This window comes from Pongo abelii, chromosome 13, assembly GCF_028885655.2.
Source record: "Pongo abelii isolate AG06213 chromosome 13, NHGRI_mPonAbe1-v2.0_pri, whole genome shotgun sequence".
NCBI lineage: Eukaryota > Metazoa > Chordata > Mammalia > Primates > Hominidae > Pongo > Pongo abelii.
The window spans coordinates 84,372,084-84,389,152 of NC_071998.2; the positions used below are offsets into that span (position 1 = coordinate 84,372,084).

At 39.5% G+C, this 17,069-nt stretch overlaps 1 protein-coding gene and 1 long non-coding RNA gene across 7 annotated transcripts in view; one reads left to right on the forward strand and one right to left on the reverse strand.

The window, feature by feature from the left end:
• FAM120A (family with sequence similarity 120 member A) overlaps nt 1–17,069 on the forward strand; it is a 114,180-nt gene that overhangs the window by 2,266 nt on the left and 94,845 nt on the right. The window lies entirely within an intron of this gene.
• On the reverse strand, nt 8,887–15,998 carry LOC129047925 (uncharacterized). Of its 2 annotated transcripts, XR_008509817.2 has the most exons (5): nt 15,875–15,998; nt 12,824–12,988; nt 10,170–10,271; nt 9,512–9,645; nt 8,887–9,125 (listed from the first exon to the last, which is right to left on the reverse strand). It is a non-coding gene; the product is annotated as an uncharacterized LOC129047925 (long non-coding RNA). The 2 variants fall into 2 exon arrangements; XR_008509818.2 differs by having other exon boundaries at nt 8,908–9,645; nt 10,190–10,271.

Below are 17,069 nucleotides of genomic sequence, written 5' to 3' on the forward strand. Positions count from 1 at the left end.
TCAAGGGAACACTGTGAATATTACTTAGTATTAGAATCAGTATGTATGCATATGGTCACTGTGTCTTTAAAGAACTGTTGAGTTGTTTTTAATTCTACAGTTTCTTTATTTTTGCACCCCTTTGAATGCCTCGCACACCTAGTAGGTGCTCAGAATTCAGACCAATGTGTCAGTGTTTGGAAACTAGATTTAAGATCCATTTAAGATCGTCTTTTTCACTTAGGTTTCTGGACACGGGATAATTTTGTCTATATTTTGCTTTTGCTAAGCTTTTAATTATTGACCTAGGGTCACATTATAGGGCGAATTGCACAAAATGAATATGGTAATGACTCAATTACTTGGTGGTCTCTTAGCTGGCAACCTTACCTTTTCGAAAAGTGCCTAAGAGATTTAGCTACTAGAAATTTCTCAGCAACCAAGCAAGATGTCAGGAAGTTTGGGTACAGTGATGTGGGGGTTGGCGGGTGTAGGGGGGTGCTTTTGCTTTCCTCACTGAAGAATCCTTTAAGCTCTCTCACTCATGGACTGGCCTCTTTTCAGATGTAATTCTAACAAGCTTGGTTATCTATTTTCTAAACTCAACTTGAGAAGAGGGTGAAGAGGAGAGTCTGCCAGAGGCAGGAGCACCATTAATAGCAAGAAGTGACAACAAGAGAGATTTAAAAAGCTATAAAAAGCAAACAATTCTGGGACTATTTTAAGAAAAGGAAAACAACCCTATGTACTTCCTTGGTCCCTGAGGGTAGTACAATGTTTATTCTATAAGGATGATTTTGAGTCATAAAAATTAATTTTCAGCATTCTCTGTTTAAGGGATTGAAACAGTGTATACCATTTAATAAAAGATACCCATAAAGTGGTTAAAACGTTTAAAACCATGATATCACTACAAGCCTATTAGAATGGCTAAAAGAGAAAAAAACATGAGCAATACCAAGTGCTAGCAAGAATGCTGAGCAACTGGATCCTTACACATTGCTTGTGGGAATGCAGAATGGCACCGCCACTCCGGAAAACAGTGGCAGTTTCTTATAAAGTTAAACATAGATTTATCATACGATCCAGCAATTCCACTCCTGGGTATTTTCCTAATGAAGACTTTTGTTTATGCAAAAACTGGTACTCAAATGTCCGTAGCAGCTTAATTCATAATAGCCAAAACGTGGAAACAAAGTATCCTTTAATAAGTGAATGGTTAAAACTACGGTATAGCCATACTATGGAATACTACTTAGCAATAATAAGGAAGGAATTGCTGGTATAGGTAACAACTTGCATGAATCTTTAATTAAGGTTTTATACTGAGTGAAACAAGCCAGGTTCAAAAGGGATGATTATAAAACTATAGTGATGGGGACCAATTCAGTGGTGCTGAGAGTAGAGGAGGGGAAGGATGTACACATACAGGGGACAGCAGGAGAGATCTTTGTGGAGTGATGGAACTGTTCTGTATTCTGATGGTGGTGTTGCTACCATACATTAAAATCAGAACTATTCATCCAAAGTAAATGTGTTAATTTTATCATATGATAATTTTTTTAAGATTAAGTAAAAAGCACTGGCAAAGGAATTGACATGAACAATTCAGTATATATAATGTTGGATAAATGAGACATTTATAAAAACTTTAAAACTTTAAGCATCTTATTGGTGCTTTCTAGTGTTTTGTAAATTGGCAGAGGGGCATACTTTCCTGTTACCTTTGCTTAGAGAAATCTTTTTTTTTTTTTTTTTTTTTTTGAGATGGAGTCTCACTCTGTCGCCCAGGCTGGAGTGCAGTGGCGCGATCTCGGCTCACTGCAACCTCCACCTCCTGAGTTCAAGCGATTCTTCTACCTCAGCCTCCTTAGTAGCTGGGATTACAGGCATCTGCCATCATGCCCGGCTAATCTTTGTATTTTTAGTAGAGGCGGGGTTTCACCATCTTGGCCAGGCTGGTCTTGAGCTCCTGACCTCGTGATCCACCGGCCTCGGCTTCCCAAAGTGCTGGGATTACGAGCGTGAGCCACTGCGCCTGGCCAGGAGAAATCTTTTTTGATTTAGAGATTATTTCTTTTACAGAGTAATAATTGTATTTTTTTGTTCAGTAGTAGTAATTGTATTTCTTTAACCATTAGAAGTTGGTCTACATGGAAAGACAGCCAGAAAAATGAAAATAATAATAATACGTTGGCCTGTGTATTGACTAGTTAGAACCTATGTGTAGGTTCTAAAATAGCCTAATTTGAACTTGGCTTTAACTAGTTACTTGGACAGTGTTTCCTCTTGTGTGCCTTGGGTCATTATAACCTTTGAAACTTCAGTGAATGACTTATGTTTATTTTAAAATCTCAGTGGCATGAAGTCACTGGAGCTTTCATAAATGTTTCTGCTATATGACTTGTGGTATCAGTGTAAGGGTTTATAATGAAGTCTTTCAGATCTTCTGAATTTGCTTCCATTGGAATTTTGTTAAATAATGCTCTTACGTAAAATGGCGTTCATGCTTTAAGTCAGTGGAAGAATGCGAGGTTAGACTATGGTTTAGAATTTTCATGGTTAGCATAATTACATGTTTGTATTTAGAGATGATGATCTCTCTTCATATATACTTGATGGGGGAAGAGAATGAACTGGTATCAGACCAGGTCCTTGCTAGGTCCTTTCTCACATATGCCATCTCATTTACTCCTCAGAGTGCTTTGTTATCCCATTTTACATGTGAAAAAAACAAGATCTAGTGATTAAGTGACATCTGGGGACAAGTCATTAGTAACCTCAAGACAGAAGTGGAGTGCTAAAGTCAAAGTTCAGCTTCTTTGTGTAAGACTACTTAGTGGGTGTGCCTACCTACAAGTCACCCCCAGGTCAGTTACGATAGCTAACTGCTTCTACTATGTTTTTTAGTTAGGCTAGGAACAGTCATGTTTCTATTCAGAAGAAAAATGTCCATCAGTAGATCCTGGACACTGACAGTATATCTTATTCTTAAGGACCTTTAATTGACTGGAAGATTTTTAAGGTTCAAAACTGACCATATTATACCTCAAACTAGTCATTGTCTATATTTCTCTGTTGTACTACTTTTGTCACTAGTTTAATTCACATAGCCTAATGTCTTCAAGGTTCATTCATGTTGTAGATTGTGTCAGAATTTCCTTAACTTTTAAGGCTAAATAATACTCCACTGTGTATATGTACCACATTTTGTTTATCCATTCATCCACTGGTGGATACTTGGGTTGCTTCCACTTTTTGACTGTTGTGAATAATGAATAATGCTTCTATGAGCATGGTATACAAAGAGCTGTTCGAGTTCCTGCTTTCAGTTCTTTTGGGTATATACTCAGAAGTAGAATTGCTGGGTCACATGGTAATTCTGTTTTTCTTTTTAAGGAATTGCCATATATTTTCCACAGTGGCTGTGTAGGCCATATATTTTATGTCATAAGTTATATAATATATATTATTATAATATAGTTCTATTTTTTCACATTAATGTGATCGCACTATACGTTATTCAGCAGTTTGCTTTTTTATTTGTAAGAAATCTTTCCATGTCTATACTTAGAGCTGTAAGTCTTTTCAGTCCCTAAATAGTATTCCATAATTTATCCAACCCCGACAGATGGTATACACATGATATATACACACAGTAGAGCTAAAGGTATGCACATTTTAAAAGCCACGTAGGACCATAGAGTCAACATTGCCAGAACTTCAGACTTTGCAAGAAAGCCAGAAACCCAGATTTTATTTAAAATTATTCCATTTTAAAAATGCCAAGCGAAGGAAAACTTGGTTCTAAGTTAGCTTCAGATCTTGTGCCACCAATTTGTTATATGAGCACTGATCTTTATCAACAATTATCATGGTCATCTAAATCTCTTCCTTTTTTTTTTTTTACTTTAAAATTAAACCTAACAAAAACCACTCTGTCTTTTCCTGTCTGCCTCCTTGAACCTTTTTCAATGATCAAAATGCTTCCATTTCCTGGGGTTACTGCAGTATGATGTTTCCTTAAATGCCACAATCCTCTTGGCCACTTCCATAGTATATTCTTCATTATATACTTCTCAATATTACATCTTTTGAGGTGAGTGCTAACCCACATGTTTATTCAACATCTCACCATTTCCGAGGCACAGCCTCACTGTCCTCAAAGACTTCAGCACTTGGTTTTACATACTTATATATTGTTTATACTGTGTCCCATCAACACAGACACTGACTATTCACCTCTCTCATCTGGCATCCTGATTCTGCAACTGGAGTGAATTTCTAATTGCACTTTAGATACTCCAGAGCTTGGACTATATAATTAGTGAGAAAAGTGACCCCACCTTTAACACCTCTGAACACTGTGTCCCTGTCACTCCTTGCCGCTCCCACCGTCTGTCCCCTGCTTGCCTTCCACTATTTCCCTTTTCCCATTCTGTTGGCTTCCTTTTTAGCTGTAACTAGCTTGAACTTCATGATCACTCACTTCAGAGTTACACCCTCTACCACCGTAGAGTCATGCTTGCTGTTCCAGCGTCCCATTCTCCCAGTCCCTAGAATAATGACACACCAGGCCAATTCTGGCTCAGTAGTCTCCTACTTAACTGTTATACTCTTCCTTTTTTCCAGTACCCCCAACATTTGAATTCACCATATTTACCCAAAAGGTTGAAGAAATGCTTTGCAAACCCTTCAGTGGGTTGTGAAACGAAATTATTGGATGTTTGCCATTACTTAAAAATAACAGAGAGTAAAATAGAATGAAAAATAGAATGCAAGGCATATACTATAGGTAAATTCCATGTCATTACACTTCTGTGTTACTGTAGATAGCAGTCAGAATGGCCTCTGCACCTACCCCTGCTCCCCAGTGGAACTAATCTTGCACAGCTTTGGCAGGGTAGACGGCCACATCTTCAGGGAGGTCACTATCCTGTTGGGACTTGAACAAAACCATTAAGTCCAAATTCCTTGTTCAGACTTGTAGACCTTCCTGCGACCTGAACTCATTTGACCTTACTTAATGTTTCACAATCCCTCTACTGTACTTTTTAAAATGTTCTTAACCCAACTGGTCACTATTTCCCCAAGAAATATCCAGTTCTGCTTATGTCATTCCCTCTTATTTAACTACTGTACTGTGTCCTACTTTTGCTCATCAAAATTTTACTTATACTTCAAAGCCCATGTCAAATGCCAGCCTTCTTCATGGAATCTCTTGATATTTGAAAAAGTGGACCGGGAATACACACACATACACAGCATGGTGTATGTTTGCAGTGGACATTCTAGTCTGTTGTATTGCACCTACCTGCATAACTGCATATTTACCTCCCCCAGCCGCCCGTAGGCTCCTTGAGGCCAGGGACTGTTTTACTCCTCTTGTACCCCCTTATGCTTAGCATAGGCACTCAACTCCAATCAGAATATTTGCTGCATTCTATTATATAGCCAGACAAATTAAATTATTTCAAAATCTGGATCAATGGCCATTACTTAAGATTTTTTTTTGTTTGTTTGTGTTTTTTGTTTTTTTTTTAAGTCTTACATTTCTCATACTCTCTTTTCTGACTGGTTCCCAATGGTGATTAATTCTCCTTTCAGCAAATGTTTGAGCACCTGTTAATGCCCAGGCCTGGAGGAGTGAACAGAACAGGAAAGGAAGGAAACCTTCAGGGAGCCTATAGCCTCTGGGTTGAGGAGGTTCATTTAAATCCTTTTTTTCTTGTTTGGAACTTTCTTTAATACTGTAGAACAATATGTTTACTCAGTGAAGACCTGTGAGTGGCTCTCAAGTAGGGTTGACAGTTGAGACATTTGGCAGGGGACATTTGGCAGTGCCTGGAGGCATTTTTGGTTGTCACAGCTGGGGGAGGATGTTAACTGAAGGCATCTATTGGGTGGAGGCCAAGGATGCTGCCAAACATTCTACAGTGCACAGAACAGCCCCCATAGCAAAGAATAATCTGGCCCAAAATACCAGTAGTGCCAAGGTAAGGAAATCTTGGTATGAGCAAATCAAAGAATTCAAAGCTTTATGCCTTTGTAAAGTCACATAAATGTTTGCAATAGAGATGTCCAAGTACACCAGGAAGAAAGTAATCAAAACTACAACTTAATTTTCTGAATCAAAATACACACAGGTATACTTCCTCCTATGTCTAACATGTTTAGATCGACATTGTTCTTCATTTTAGTTTTCTGAAATTTATATGAATAGGAAGAAACTAATTAACACATATTACACATTCCAACCTTAATAAGCGCTACACCGTAGGAATAAATGTCAAATATCGCGTAACATGAAGAAAAGAGATTTTAGGATTTGAAAACTTAGACTACTTTCCAGTAGATTTATAGGCACAATTTTCTAAATAAAACAGACATTTAAATGAATCACAGTTCAGATAAAAATATTCTTAAATTATCTAAGTGTCTCCATATAGTTCATCATTTATTTCATTTTCGCTTTTTTTTGAGACGAAGTCTCACTCTGTTGCCCAACCTGGAGTGCAGTGACACAATCTCAGCTGACTGCAACCTCCACCTCCCGGGTTCAAGCGATTGTCCTGCCTTAGCCTCCCAAGTAGCTGGGATTACAGGCACGCCATGCCCAGCTAATTTTTGTATTTTTAGTAGAGACAGGGTTTCACTATGTTGGCCAGGCTGGTCTCGGACTCCTGACCTTGTGATCCACCTGCCCTGGCCTCCCAAAGTGCTGGGATTACAGGCATGAGCCACTGTGCCTGGCCTCATTTTTGCTTATTTTTATGTTTTCTCTAGAGGTAAATCTGGTGAAGACCTTGCCTGTTATCCAGCTCTTAGAACGATACTTGGTGTGTAGTACATGCTCAGAAAATATTTGATAAATGGATATGAATCACCAGTTACAGGCAAGGAAGTGTGATGGCAGAGAGATGGTAGGAAGCAGAAGTTTTAAAGTCCCCCTAGAGTTAATTCCAAAATCACTGGTGTCAGCTTGGCCACTTGGTGCAGAGCTTTTATCTTTGAATAAACCTTTTATGCTTCTTAACTTAGGAGATGTGTTGAGGGCATAAAATGGGTGACTGCTTCGGGAAATGGGCTGCATTTAGCCACCTTTCCTCTTGTTACACCTGGCTTTATCACACATTGTTTCTAGGCATCTTAGGGGACAGTGTAGAGTTGAAGTTGACCCACTGCAGTATTTGCAGAGGTGATGGTCAATCTGCATTATGGAGTTTAGGATCTGTGATTTAGAAACGGTACTTTTATGCCCCAGTCATTTGGCATTTCTCAGTTGTCTCTGGAATCAATTAACTTTCTTGAAAGGATGAATTTACCGTGTTGGTGTTTTACTGGTTAGTGCATGGAAGTATACTAGAGGGTTTATTGCTGGAGGGTTGACTTCACAGGTCTCAAGTACATCATTCATCCTCTGAGCTAGAGGACATTTATGAATAGTAGTAACAAGCCAGCCCAGACTGTTGGAGGGGGTCACTAGACTCCATGGATGAGGTATTTTAATTTCCTGGACCTATGAAGAGTTTGCAAGTGTTACTATCTTGAAATAAATAGTATCAACCTGAAGTTCTTTTTCCTAAATTATGAAAATTGAAATTTCATGTTTTAGATTTTTGAATGATATTTTAATAAGAATGATTTACTAGGATTTAGCTGAGTCATTAGATTATTAGAGTAGGCTAAATAGATTCCGAATACAAATAATGTGGGTGTTTCTTCCTTTTATCATTGTATTTTTTTATTTTTAAAGTTTGTAAAGTTTAATTTGCATTTCTTTTATGACATCACTCCTTTATTATTATTAATATTTTTAGAGGGAAAAATCAAGCAGTTTTATAATTCGAACATCCCAAATCTGAAATGCTCCAAAATTCAAAACTTTTTGAGCACCAACATGATGCACAAAGGAAATGCTCATTGGAGCATTTTTGATTTTTGATTTTTGAATTTAGAATGTTCAGCTGGTAAGCATAATAACAAATATTCCAAAGCCTGAAAAAGCCTGAAATCCAAAACACTTCTGGTCTTAAGTGTTTCAGTAAAGGACACCTAACCTGTATTATTGAATAACCATTGAACCAGACTGTGATCACATCACAAGCAGTGTGTGCTAAAGAGATTGCGAAAGCAAAAAAGAAGTGTCACCCTTTGATACAGTCTGGCAGATACAAACTATTACATACATCCTAATTGTCGTTAATCAAAGGAAAAGGAAAACTCTGCCTTTTTACAAGTAGGAAGTTAATTTTGGAGCCAAGCACCTAGGCCTTCTGAGAAGACAGGGAGATACCTTTCTTTTTATTATTATTGTTTCTTAAAATTGTGGTAAAATATGCCTAACATAAAATTTACCAACTTAACCATTTTTAAATGTACAGTTCAGTGGCATTAAGTATATTTTTTTTTTTAGATGGAGTCTCGCTCTGTCAGCAAGGCTGGAGCATGGTGGCGTGATCTCAGCCCACTGCAGCCTCTGCCTCCTGGGTGCAAGCAATTCTCCTGCCTCAGCCTCCTGAGTAGCTGGGATTACAGGTGTGCGCCTGCCACCACACCCAGCTAATTTTTGTATTTTTAGTAGAGATAGGGTTTCACCGTCTTGGCCAGGCTGGTCTCGAACTCCTGACCTCAAGTGACCCACCACCCTTGGCCTCCCAAAGTACTGAGATTATAGGCGTGAGCCACCACGCCTGGCCCCAGTGGCATTAAGTATATTCACATTGTTGTATAACCATCACCAGCATCCATTCCCAGAATTTTTTCCTCATCCCAAACTGAAACTACGTACCCACTAAACTGTAACTCTCCATTTCTTCCATACCCCAGCTCCTGGTAACCACCATTCTCCTCTCTGTCTCTGAAGTTGTCTACCCTATGAGCCTCATATAATGAGATCGTACAGTACATGTAATTTTATGTCTGGTTTATTGCGTTTAACACAATGTCTTCAAGGTTCATACATGTTGTAACATGTCAGAATTTCCTCCTTAAGGCTCAGTAACGTTCTGCTGTATTGGATAGACCACATTTTGTTTATCCATTCATCAGTGGATGGACACTTGGGTTTCATCCTTTTTGTCATTGTGAATGGTGCTGCTGTGAACATGAGTGTACCGACATCTCTTCGGACCCATTTTTTCAACCTGGAAGTGTAATTGCTGTATCATAGGGTAGTTCTACATTCAGTTTTTTGAGGAATCACCATACTATTTCCCAAGAGGCCACCCTGTTTTACATTCCCACCAGCAATGCACAAGGGATCTGTTTTTCTCCATATATTCTTGTTGACATTTGTTATTTTCTTTTTTTAAAAAATAGTAGCCATCCTAATGGGTGTGAGGTATTCAGTGTCTCATTGTGGTTTTGATTTATATTTCTGTAATAATGAGTGAAGTTGAGCATCTTTTCATGTCCCACTCCCTTATTTTAAGAAATGTTTTTCCTTGTTTTTGAGATCACTGTACCCAATTCTCATTTATTCTAAATGAGATATATAAGATAAGCTTATTCAGCTATGATTTCAGCTTACCTGAAGAGAGAGATTTCTTTTTAGAGGCATTGCTGCTATGTGTCATAACATTTAAATTGCCCTTTAAACAGCAACAAAAATCTGCCACCAAATTGGAGTTGACTTTTTTTTAATGTTCTTATTCTTCAGTTGGACTAGAGTAGGGAACAGAAGCTTCAGTGTTAGTTTTTCCCATTTCATAGCTATTGACTGCCCATTGGGAAGAGGCCGAAGACTGCCTTTTTGGTAGTTGTTTTTTAAAACAAAATAATTTAGGTGGACCTATACGCTCTTTATGTCAGGTTGTTTTATATCTTCTAAATCAGCTAGCTGGCTGGAGGATGTGTCACATTGTTCCCTGAACTGGTGTAAAATTATTCTGAAGAAAAACCACATTAACGGTATGTTTTCCTAGTGTCAGAAAATGTATGTATGAGAACCCATAGTGTTTCAGGTCCTGTGTGAAAAGTGTAAAGAAACCTTTTTATGTAGCTTCCTTAAAAGTACATAGTAACTGACGTTTGTCAAGTGCTTATTATTTGTGAATGCTTCTGAGCTGTTTACATGTAGTATGTTTAATCATCGCAGCTACCCTATGAGATAGAGGAATACTATTATTCTTACAGATGAAGAAATGGAAGTACAGAAAGTATTAAAGTAGGCAGTGGAGTTCACCCACCTGGTGCCAGAGACACAAACCTCATTGTAGAAGTGTTTCTTCACTGGAGACTAGGAGTAAGTAACAGTGTCAAGTTTTTCTTCTTATGGGGTCTTCCCGTAGCTGTGTTTCAGAATTAATAAACAATTATACTTGCCAAGTAAGTTTGGGAGTTTTTTAGTCATTATTCTTTGTGAAAGTCCTGAGTTTTGATATATCTGCCTTTTTAATGATGAAATGTAAAACTACTGAGATAAAAAGATTTACCTAGGTATATTTGGTAAATTTATAGTGGCAAAAATTATCATCGTAAATCGACGTACAGAGTACTTTCCTGAGACCAGAAACAGGCCCTTTTGCCACTTCTTAAACTTGTCAACACTAATGACACCTACCATATTTCTTGGGGAGGGGGTAGACAGGGAGGAAGAAGCTGAGAAGTGTTGTGATTCCCATCCTGGCTGCCCCAGGTTAGAGTGTTGTATTGGACACTGGCCCCCTCATCACTTCACAAGAGCTGAAGCCGAATGCTCCTCGGGGTTGTTTACAGAAGGAGCTTTAGAGTTTCACTTCCTTGATCTTGAAGCTTGCATTTTGATAGAGTGGAAATGGTAGCCATGACAAAAATTAATCAAGGCCTGGTGCTTTTAAAATGGCAGATACTTTCAGTGGCTACTAGCCTGGGACTTTCAGCAAGGAGGCAGCTCATAGTTCGAAGTCTGATTTACCTCTGGTGGGTGACTTTACCCCCTTTGAAGGGCTACCTGTAAGTAAGTGTTTTCAGGGCTTATTTTTTTACGTCATTTTGTTCTTTGAGGGGGCTCAAAATCAAATAATCTCAACATTGCGTTTAATAGTTTTAACTCACTTCTGAAATTAACATTAAGAACTAGAAGTACACATTTCATTGTATTATGCCCAGTCCAAGCCAGGCGTTGGAAGGCCAGAGAAGAGAAGAAGCAGATAAATAAGAGTGAGAGAGTAGCTTAGTATAGGAGAAGGGAAAACAGGAAGGAGCTTCAGAAGACCAGATGAACAGCAGGGGAGCTCAAGTCTGTTAGACCAAAGCTTCAGCCCAGTACTTAACGTTTATTCTTAATTAAATAACTGCCTTGTAAGTTATTTTGATGCAACCCAGAATCTTTTTTCCATTCCCACCCAAACCTTGCATTGTATCATCTTTTTACCCCTGCTCATATCCTTGATCAGATTTTTAACCAGGCTTTCCTTGACTTAAATCTTAAGGAATTGTTTATTGGGCCTCTTATGAATATTCTTAGTAGTTTGACTGCATTTATTCACTCATAAATTAATTGGTAACCAAATTCCATACTTCGTAGGTTTTCCTGTTTCTTTCAACTGGACTACCTGTGGGAAGATTTCTGTTTTTATATAATAGGCTTTTTGAAACTTGCCTTTAGGCCAGGATTTATTTTTCACGTGCCTGTTATACTTTGTTCATCTAATAAAGTGGTTTGAAATAGTCTTTCAGCTGATGTATTGTCTTCTAGAATATTGACTCTTTTTTTTTTAGAAAAATAAACTTATTTGGAATAATTTTATAGAAAATTTACAAAGATATTACAGACTTCCCGAATATCCCTCACTCAGCTTCCAGGGAATGTTCACTTCCTGCTAGCTGGCACAGTGATCTAAACCAAGAAACTAGCCTTGGTAGACTACTGTGAACTTCATTATGGACTTCATTTGGATTTCATCTGTTTCCCACCAGTGTCCTTTTCTGTTCCGGGACCCTGGTCAGGACCTCTAGTGTCCTCCATCCCCTGTCCTCTGGGGCAGCTTTTCTGTTTGTCTTTGGTGATCTTGACACTTCTGAGGAGTACTAATCAGGTGTTTTATAGAATGTCTCCTATTTGGGTTTGTCTGATGCTTTCTCTATATTAAATTATGGCTGTGTATTTGGGAGAAGAATAGCCCAGAGGTGTAGGGCGCTTCTCAACACCCCACATGGCACATGGCATTGACTCGGCTTAGCACTGAATGGCGCCGACCTCGGTTGCTTGGGTAAGGAGCTCTCTGCGGGTGTTTGCTCTGCAGTGACCAGTTTTCCTTTCGCATATTTATAACATCCTCATACTTTGGAAGCAGTAGATGAGTCCAGCCCACATTCAAAGGGGATAGGGTTAAACTCTACCTGCTGGGGGGGAAAATTGTATGGTATTATTTGAATTCTTCTGTAGGGAAAATGTGTCTCTTCCCCGTTCATTTATTTAATTATTTATTTGTATCATTACGGGCTCCTGCCCTCTTTTTATAGGGTCATAATCAATTCACTTGGGGTTATATCCAGCTCTGCCTTATCCTTGCTTGCATTGTCCTGGCTCTGGCTTTGGGAGCTCTCTTGGGTTGGCCCGTGTGACACATGCCATCCTTTTGTTTTGGGAGTGCTTCCTTGCTTTCTGGACCTACGAGATGCTTTAGGTGCACCTTGTGTTTTCCTGCTCCAGTGTCAGCTGTCTCCAAAGAGAAGCCCCGGTTCTTTGTCATGGAGAAGGTGCCTGGAAACCTTGGTCTGGGCACTGGTGGGGTCCTGCTGCTAGGGTGTCTCTGTGTCTAGGCCCTCATAGCTGACAGCTACAGGTGCTACTGCTGCTTGGGGGTCCGTGTAAGGAGATCTGTGTGAACACCAGATCTTCCATTGTTTCTGTACCCACCTGTGTGTGTATTTTCACCTGAACGCCGGTTCTCACTGATGTCTCATGGCTGATGCAGCACCACGAGGTTCATTCTAGCTTTCTCCTTTTGCATGATTATTTGTAGTTTCTTTCTCTGACAGTGAGGACCTGGCTCATACAGCATTTGCTTTAACCTTAGTGTTCCTGCAAAGTAATTTCAGAATTGTTAATGCAGATTCTGGGAGGCATACTTAAACAAGTCAAATGCACTGTTTCCCAGGTACTCAGGCAGTTCCTTCTCCCCTACCAGTTTCAGTGAGGCTATTTCATACATTTTATAATACAATTGTATACATTTGTCAGTCTGCATTCTACCCTGGCATCCTCTGACACCCTGGTTGATTTGTTCTTTCATTTGCATACATTAAAGTTTCTTCTGTGTGATGTAAATTGTATGAGTTTCGACAAATGCAGAGTCATCTTGTTCCTACCACCCCTAGGCAATCGACTTTGAACTCTTTCATTCAGAGTTTTTTGTGATTTTCTTTGCCAGATCTGCTGTCACCCGCCGATTTCCCCCATTGCATAACTGCGGAACCACACTTCCATTATTCACCCATGGAAAAGGACATCCTCTCTGTTACTCTTGTGATTTTTAATGTCAGGTTGCATTTCCTCAGATAAAAGCGCAATTAATTTTAACGAGAGGGAAGAGTTCTAGAATTTTAGAAGTTGAAGGAATGTAGAGATCTGAGATTTTACATTGGTTGTTGGGGAGGTTGTCCTGGCAGGGTGGGTATCTGGGGCAGAGCTGGAGTGTAGACTCCGATTTCCCCCCCACCCACCCTCTTTACTCAGGACACTTGGGATAGGAAATATGGGCTGAGGCCAGGTTGGGAGAGGTCCTACCTTTACTGCAGGTGTGAGGCTGTTTTCATGGGTGTGGTCCTTTATCTTTTGTTTTAGGACACAAATTCTAGCAGTCAGATGTTTGTTTAATGCTCTGTCTGGTTTTGGGAAGGATTGTGGTATGGTTAATCATTTGCAAATTAGAGTTGTACTGAATTATTGTTTGCTTTTTAATGCCAATCTAAAATCAAGTGTTCTGAGTGAATAGGTAATTCTGTTATGGGTGGAGGAAGGAGGTAATTGTGAAAAGCCCCACATGCCACCTTTGTTTTTTTGTGTTTTTTTTTGTTTCTTTTTTTTTGAGACGGAGTTTCGCTCTTGTCGCCCAGGCTGGAGTGCAGTGGTGTGATCTTGACTCACTGCAGCCTCTGCCTCCCAGGTTCAAGAGATTCTCCTGCCTCAGCCTCCCGGGTAGCTGGGATTATAGGCGCCCGCCACCACACCTGGCTAATTTTTTTGTATTTTTAGTAGAGTCGGGGTTTCACCATTTTGGCCAGGCTGGTCTCACACTCCTTGACCTCAGGTGATCACCCACCTCGGCCTCCCAAAGTGCTGGGATTACAGGTGTGAGCCACTGCGCCCGGCTACCACCTTTGTTTTATGAGGTTCTACTGGATATTGGCCTGTACTGGATAGACTGTATCTTACTAGTTTTAATTTGCTAATTTAAGGAATCTTTGGGGAACCATGAAATGCAACACCAAACTGGGGCAGTTTTTAATTTTTTTTGGTGCTTGCTGGCTGCCAGCCCCAAGCTAGACCCTTGACATGAAGATGCGTAAGCTGTGCCCCTTGTCCTGTTGGAGAGACATACATGTAAAAGAACGGTAGTTTGTCCAAAGTGCTGTAGCAGAGAGATGACCAGAGTGTAGGTATGGTTTATAATAGTACTTCTTCAGCTTTTCATTAGGTTTTTTTCTTTTAAAAAGGGATTTTTAAAGCATAATTCCACCACCCTGATTACAACTATGTTGACCTTTGCCTTTTTCTTTCCAGCCTTTTACCACAAACGAAGTTTTACATAGTTGTGTGTATACGATATTGTATTCTGAAATGCTTTTGTTTAATATTTTATCCTAAGCTTTTTCTGTTTCTTCACAGTACAGCGTAGTGGCTGTGTCTATCTCCGTAATTTATTTTTTTCCCTTAGGAGTCTACTGTGATCCTTTTTATGCTTCTAATGTTTTTATTTAGTGAATTGGTTTCTTAGGCTCTATTTCCTGGAGTGAGGTTACCGGGTTAAAGAGTGTGAACGTTTTATAGCTCTTGAAATATATTGCCTGCTGTTTTACAACACTGACAGCATTACTTGAAAGCTGCCAGATTAGACCTGATCCCTGCTACTCTCAGACTTCATCATCCCCGCTTTTCCTCTTGATCCCAGGGTCGGAGCACAGTGGGTCCCTCTGCCCAGGCAACAGGCCAGGCTCATTTCCTGACCTTTGTACGTCCCCTGCCCATGCCCCATGGATACTCTCCTTGGAGGTCCTGCCCAGGGCCAGCCCCTCCTTTCAGGTCTTGGTTAGAAAGCCTCTTCTTGTGAGATGGCTTTGCTTCCACCGTGGGCTAGCAGCCCCTTCTCACCCAGGCGTTGTTCACCACCCTGTGAAGCTGGGAGATGAGTGCTGGCTGTCTCTGAACTCCCTGCTGATGGAGGTGGGCAGGGCTGGGCTCTCACCTCCTTTTAGCCTCTGTTTTAGTTCTGCCCAGCTTCCTTCCCAACATGTGTGAATCTAAGGAACAAGCTGACTTTTCTAGATCTCCTTGGAGGAGTGAGAGAGGGTGAGCCAAGAAGGGAGTGGTCACTTACTGTCTCCTTTCATTTTCGTGTCTCTTAATAGAGTGTACAAACTTAACTATTAAAGATGTCTGGAAAAAAGCCAGTAATTTCTAATGATTTTAAAATAGTTTAAAAATCACTGTAAATGTAAAGTTGTACATAATAAAAAGATTTGAGATAAAGAACTTGGATTAGAAATTACCATTTCTAGAAGTGAGAGGATGAAGCAGGCCTAATTTTAGATTTTTAAAAAATCTATTCTGTTTTAGCTGGTATACAGTGTTTTTAGATTGAGGGATAAAATAGCATTTCTTATTCTAAAGAACAGAACGTTATTTGACTGATTGGATGTTGTTTTATTTTTTTCTTATTAAGTAAAATGTTTTTATTGAAATATTTACCGAGAATTCAGAAAGTGATTTCTTCTTTTACGTATGCATCTTGAAAAGGTTTGCTTTGCCTCTCAGTGAGATTTCATTATAGCTAACCTTCCAACAAAATGTGGCGACTGCTTTTATTATGAAAGTTGCTGAGAAGTGAGGTCAACTCTATAGTGATGTCAAGTAGAATTTTCTGACGTAATGAGAATGTTCTGTGCTGTCCAATTAGTATGTTAGCTTCTGGTCTCCTGTGACCACTGAATACTTGAACTTAATTTTGAATTTAATTTAATATAAACTTTCTCTCAATGTAGCCACACATTGGACAGTAGTTTTAAAAACTTGGGGTTAAGGGTGGTACACATTTTTCTCCTCCAAGGCCCTGTGGAGAGTTAATACTCCATTGTTATTGGAATCACCTAATTTAGTTTAAAATTCTGTTCTCAAAATTACTTTCTCCATTGTAGAAACAAAAAACCTGCCACAATTTTGGTTGGATTAATGAGTATGTGAAACAGCAGGAGAGAATTTGGTGGTCTTGGACTGTAAATCATTTAGAACATTTTTTCCAGGTGTTTTGGTATATTTTTTGGACTAGAGAGAGCCCAGAGGACTTTGACTTCTCAAAGGTGTTGCTTCTCTGCTTGCTCCTTCGTGTGTTGTGGAAATCCGAGGTATTATGGATGTTACAGTGGGGATTCAACAGAAGTAAAGAGGGTGTCTTAGATTTTTTCATCACTGAAAAGGCAGTTGGTATAGACCTAGTCCTGACATAGTGTGTGCGACATAGAATAAGCCTGTGGCAGTTACATTGAGGGTGAACGTGTGCATCCTTTTATGGTCTCCACGTGTGGAAGGCCTTAGGAGAATAAGAACTGGTTGACAGGTAGGCCGAGGGATCATACTTTTATTTTATTTTTTAAATTCTGATGATTTCACCTGACACATTTGATCTACTTTGAAGAAATTGTTTTGGTTTCATTGACAGTGGGTGGCTTCTTTCTGTCTCCTTTCTCACCTCTTTATTTTCTTGTGTCTTTCTCCCCCTCTCTTTCTTGAAAATACTGTCATGGGGTCAGCTGGCTTTGTGTATTTTCAAGCAGGGTGATCTTTGAGCTTGACAAGAATTGAAAATTGATTTGCAGTCTAGATGGGATCATAAGTTACTGACAGGAGATTATTTAAATGCGATTTCCCACAGAAATTTCTTAGTGGA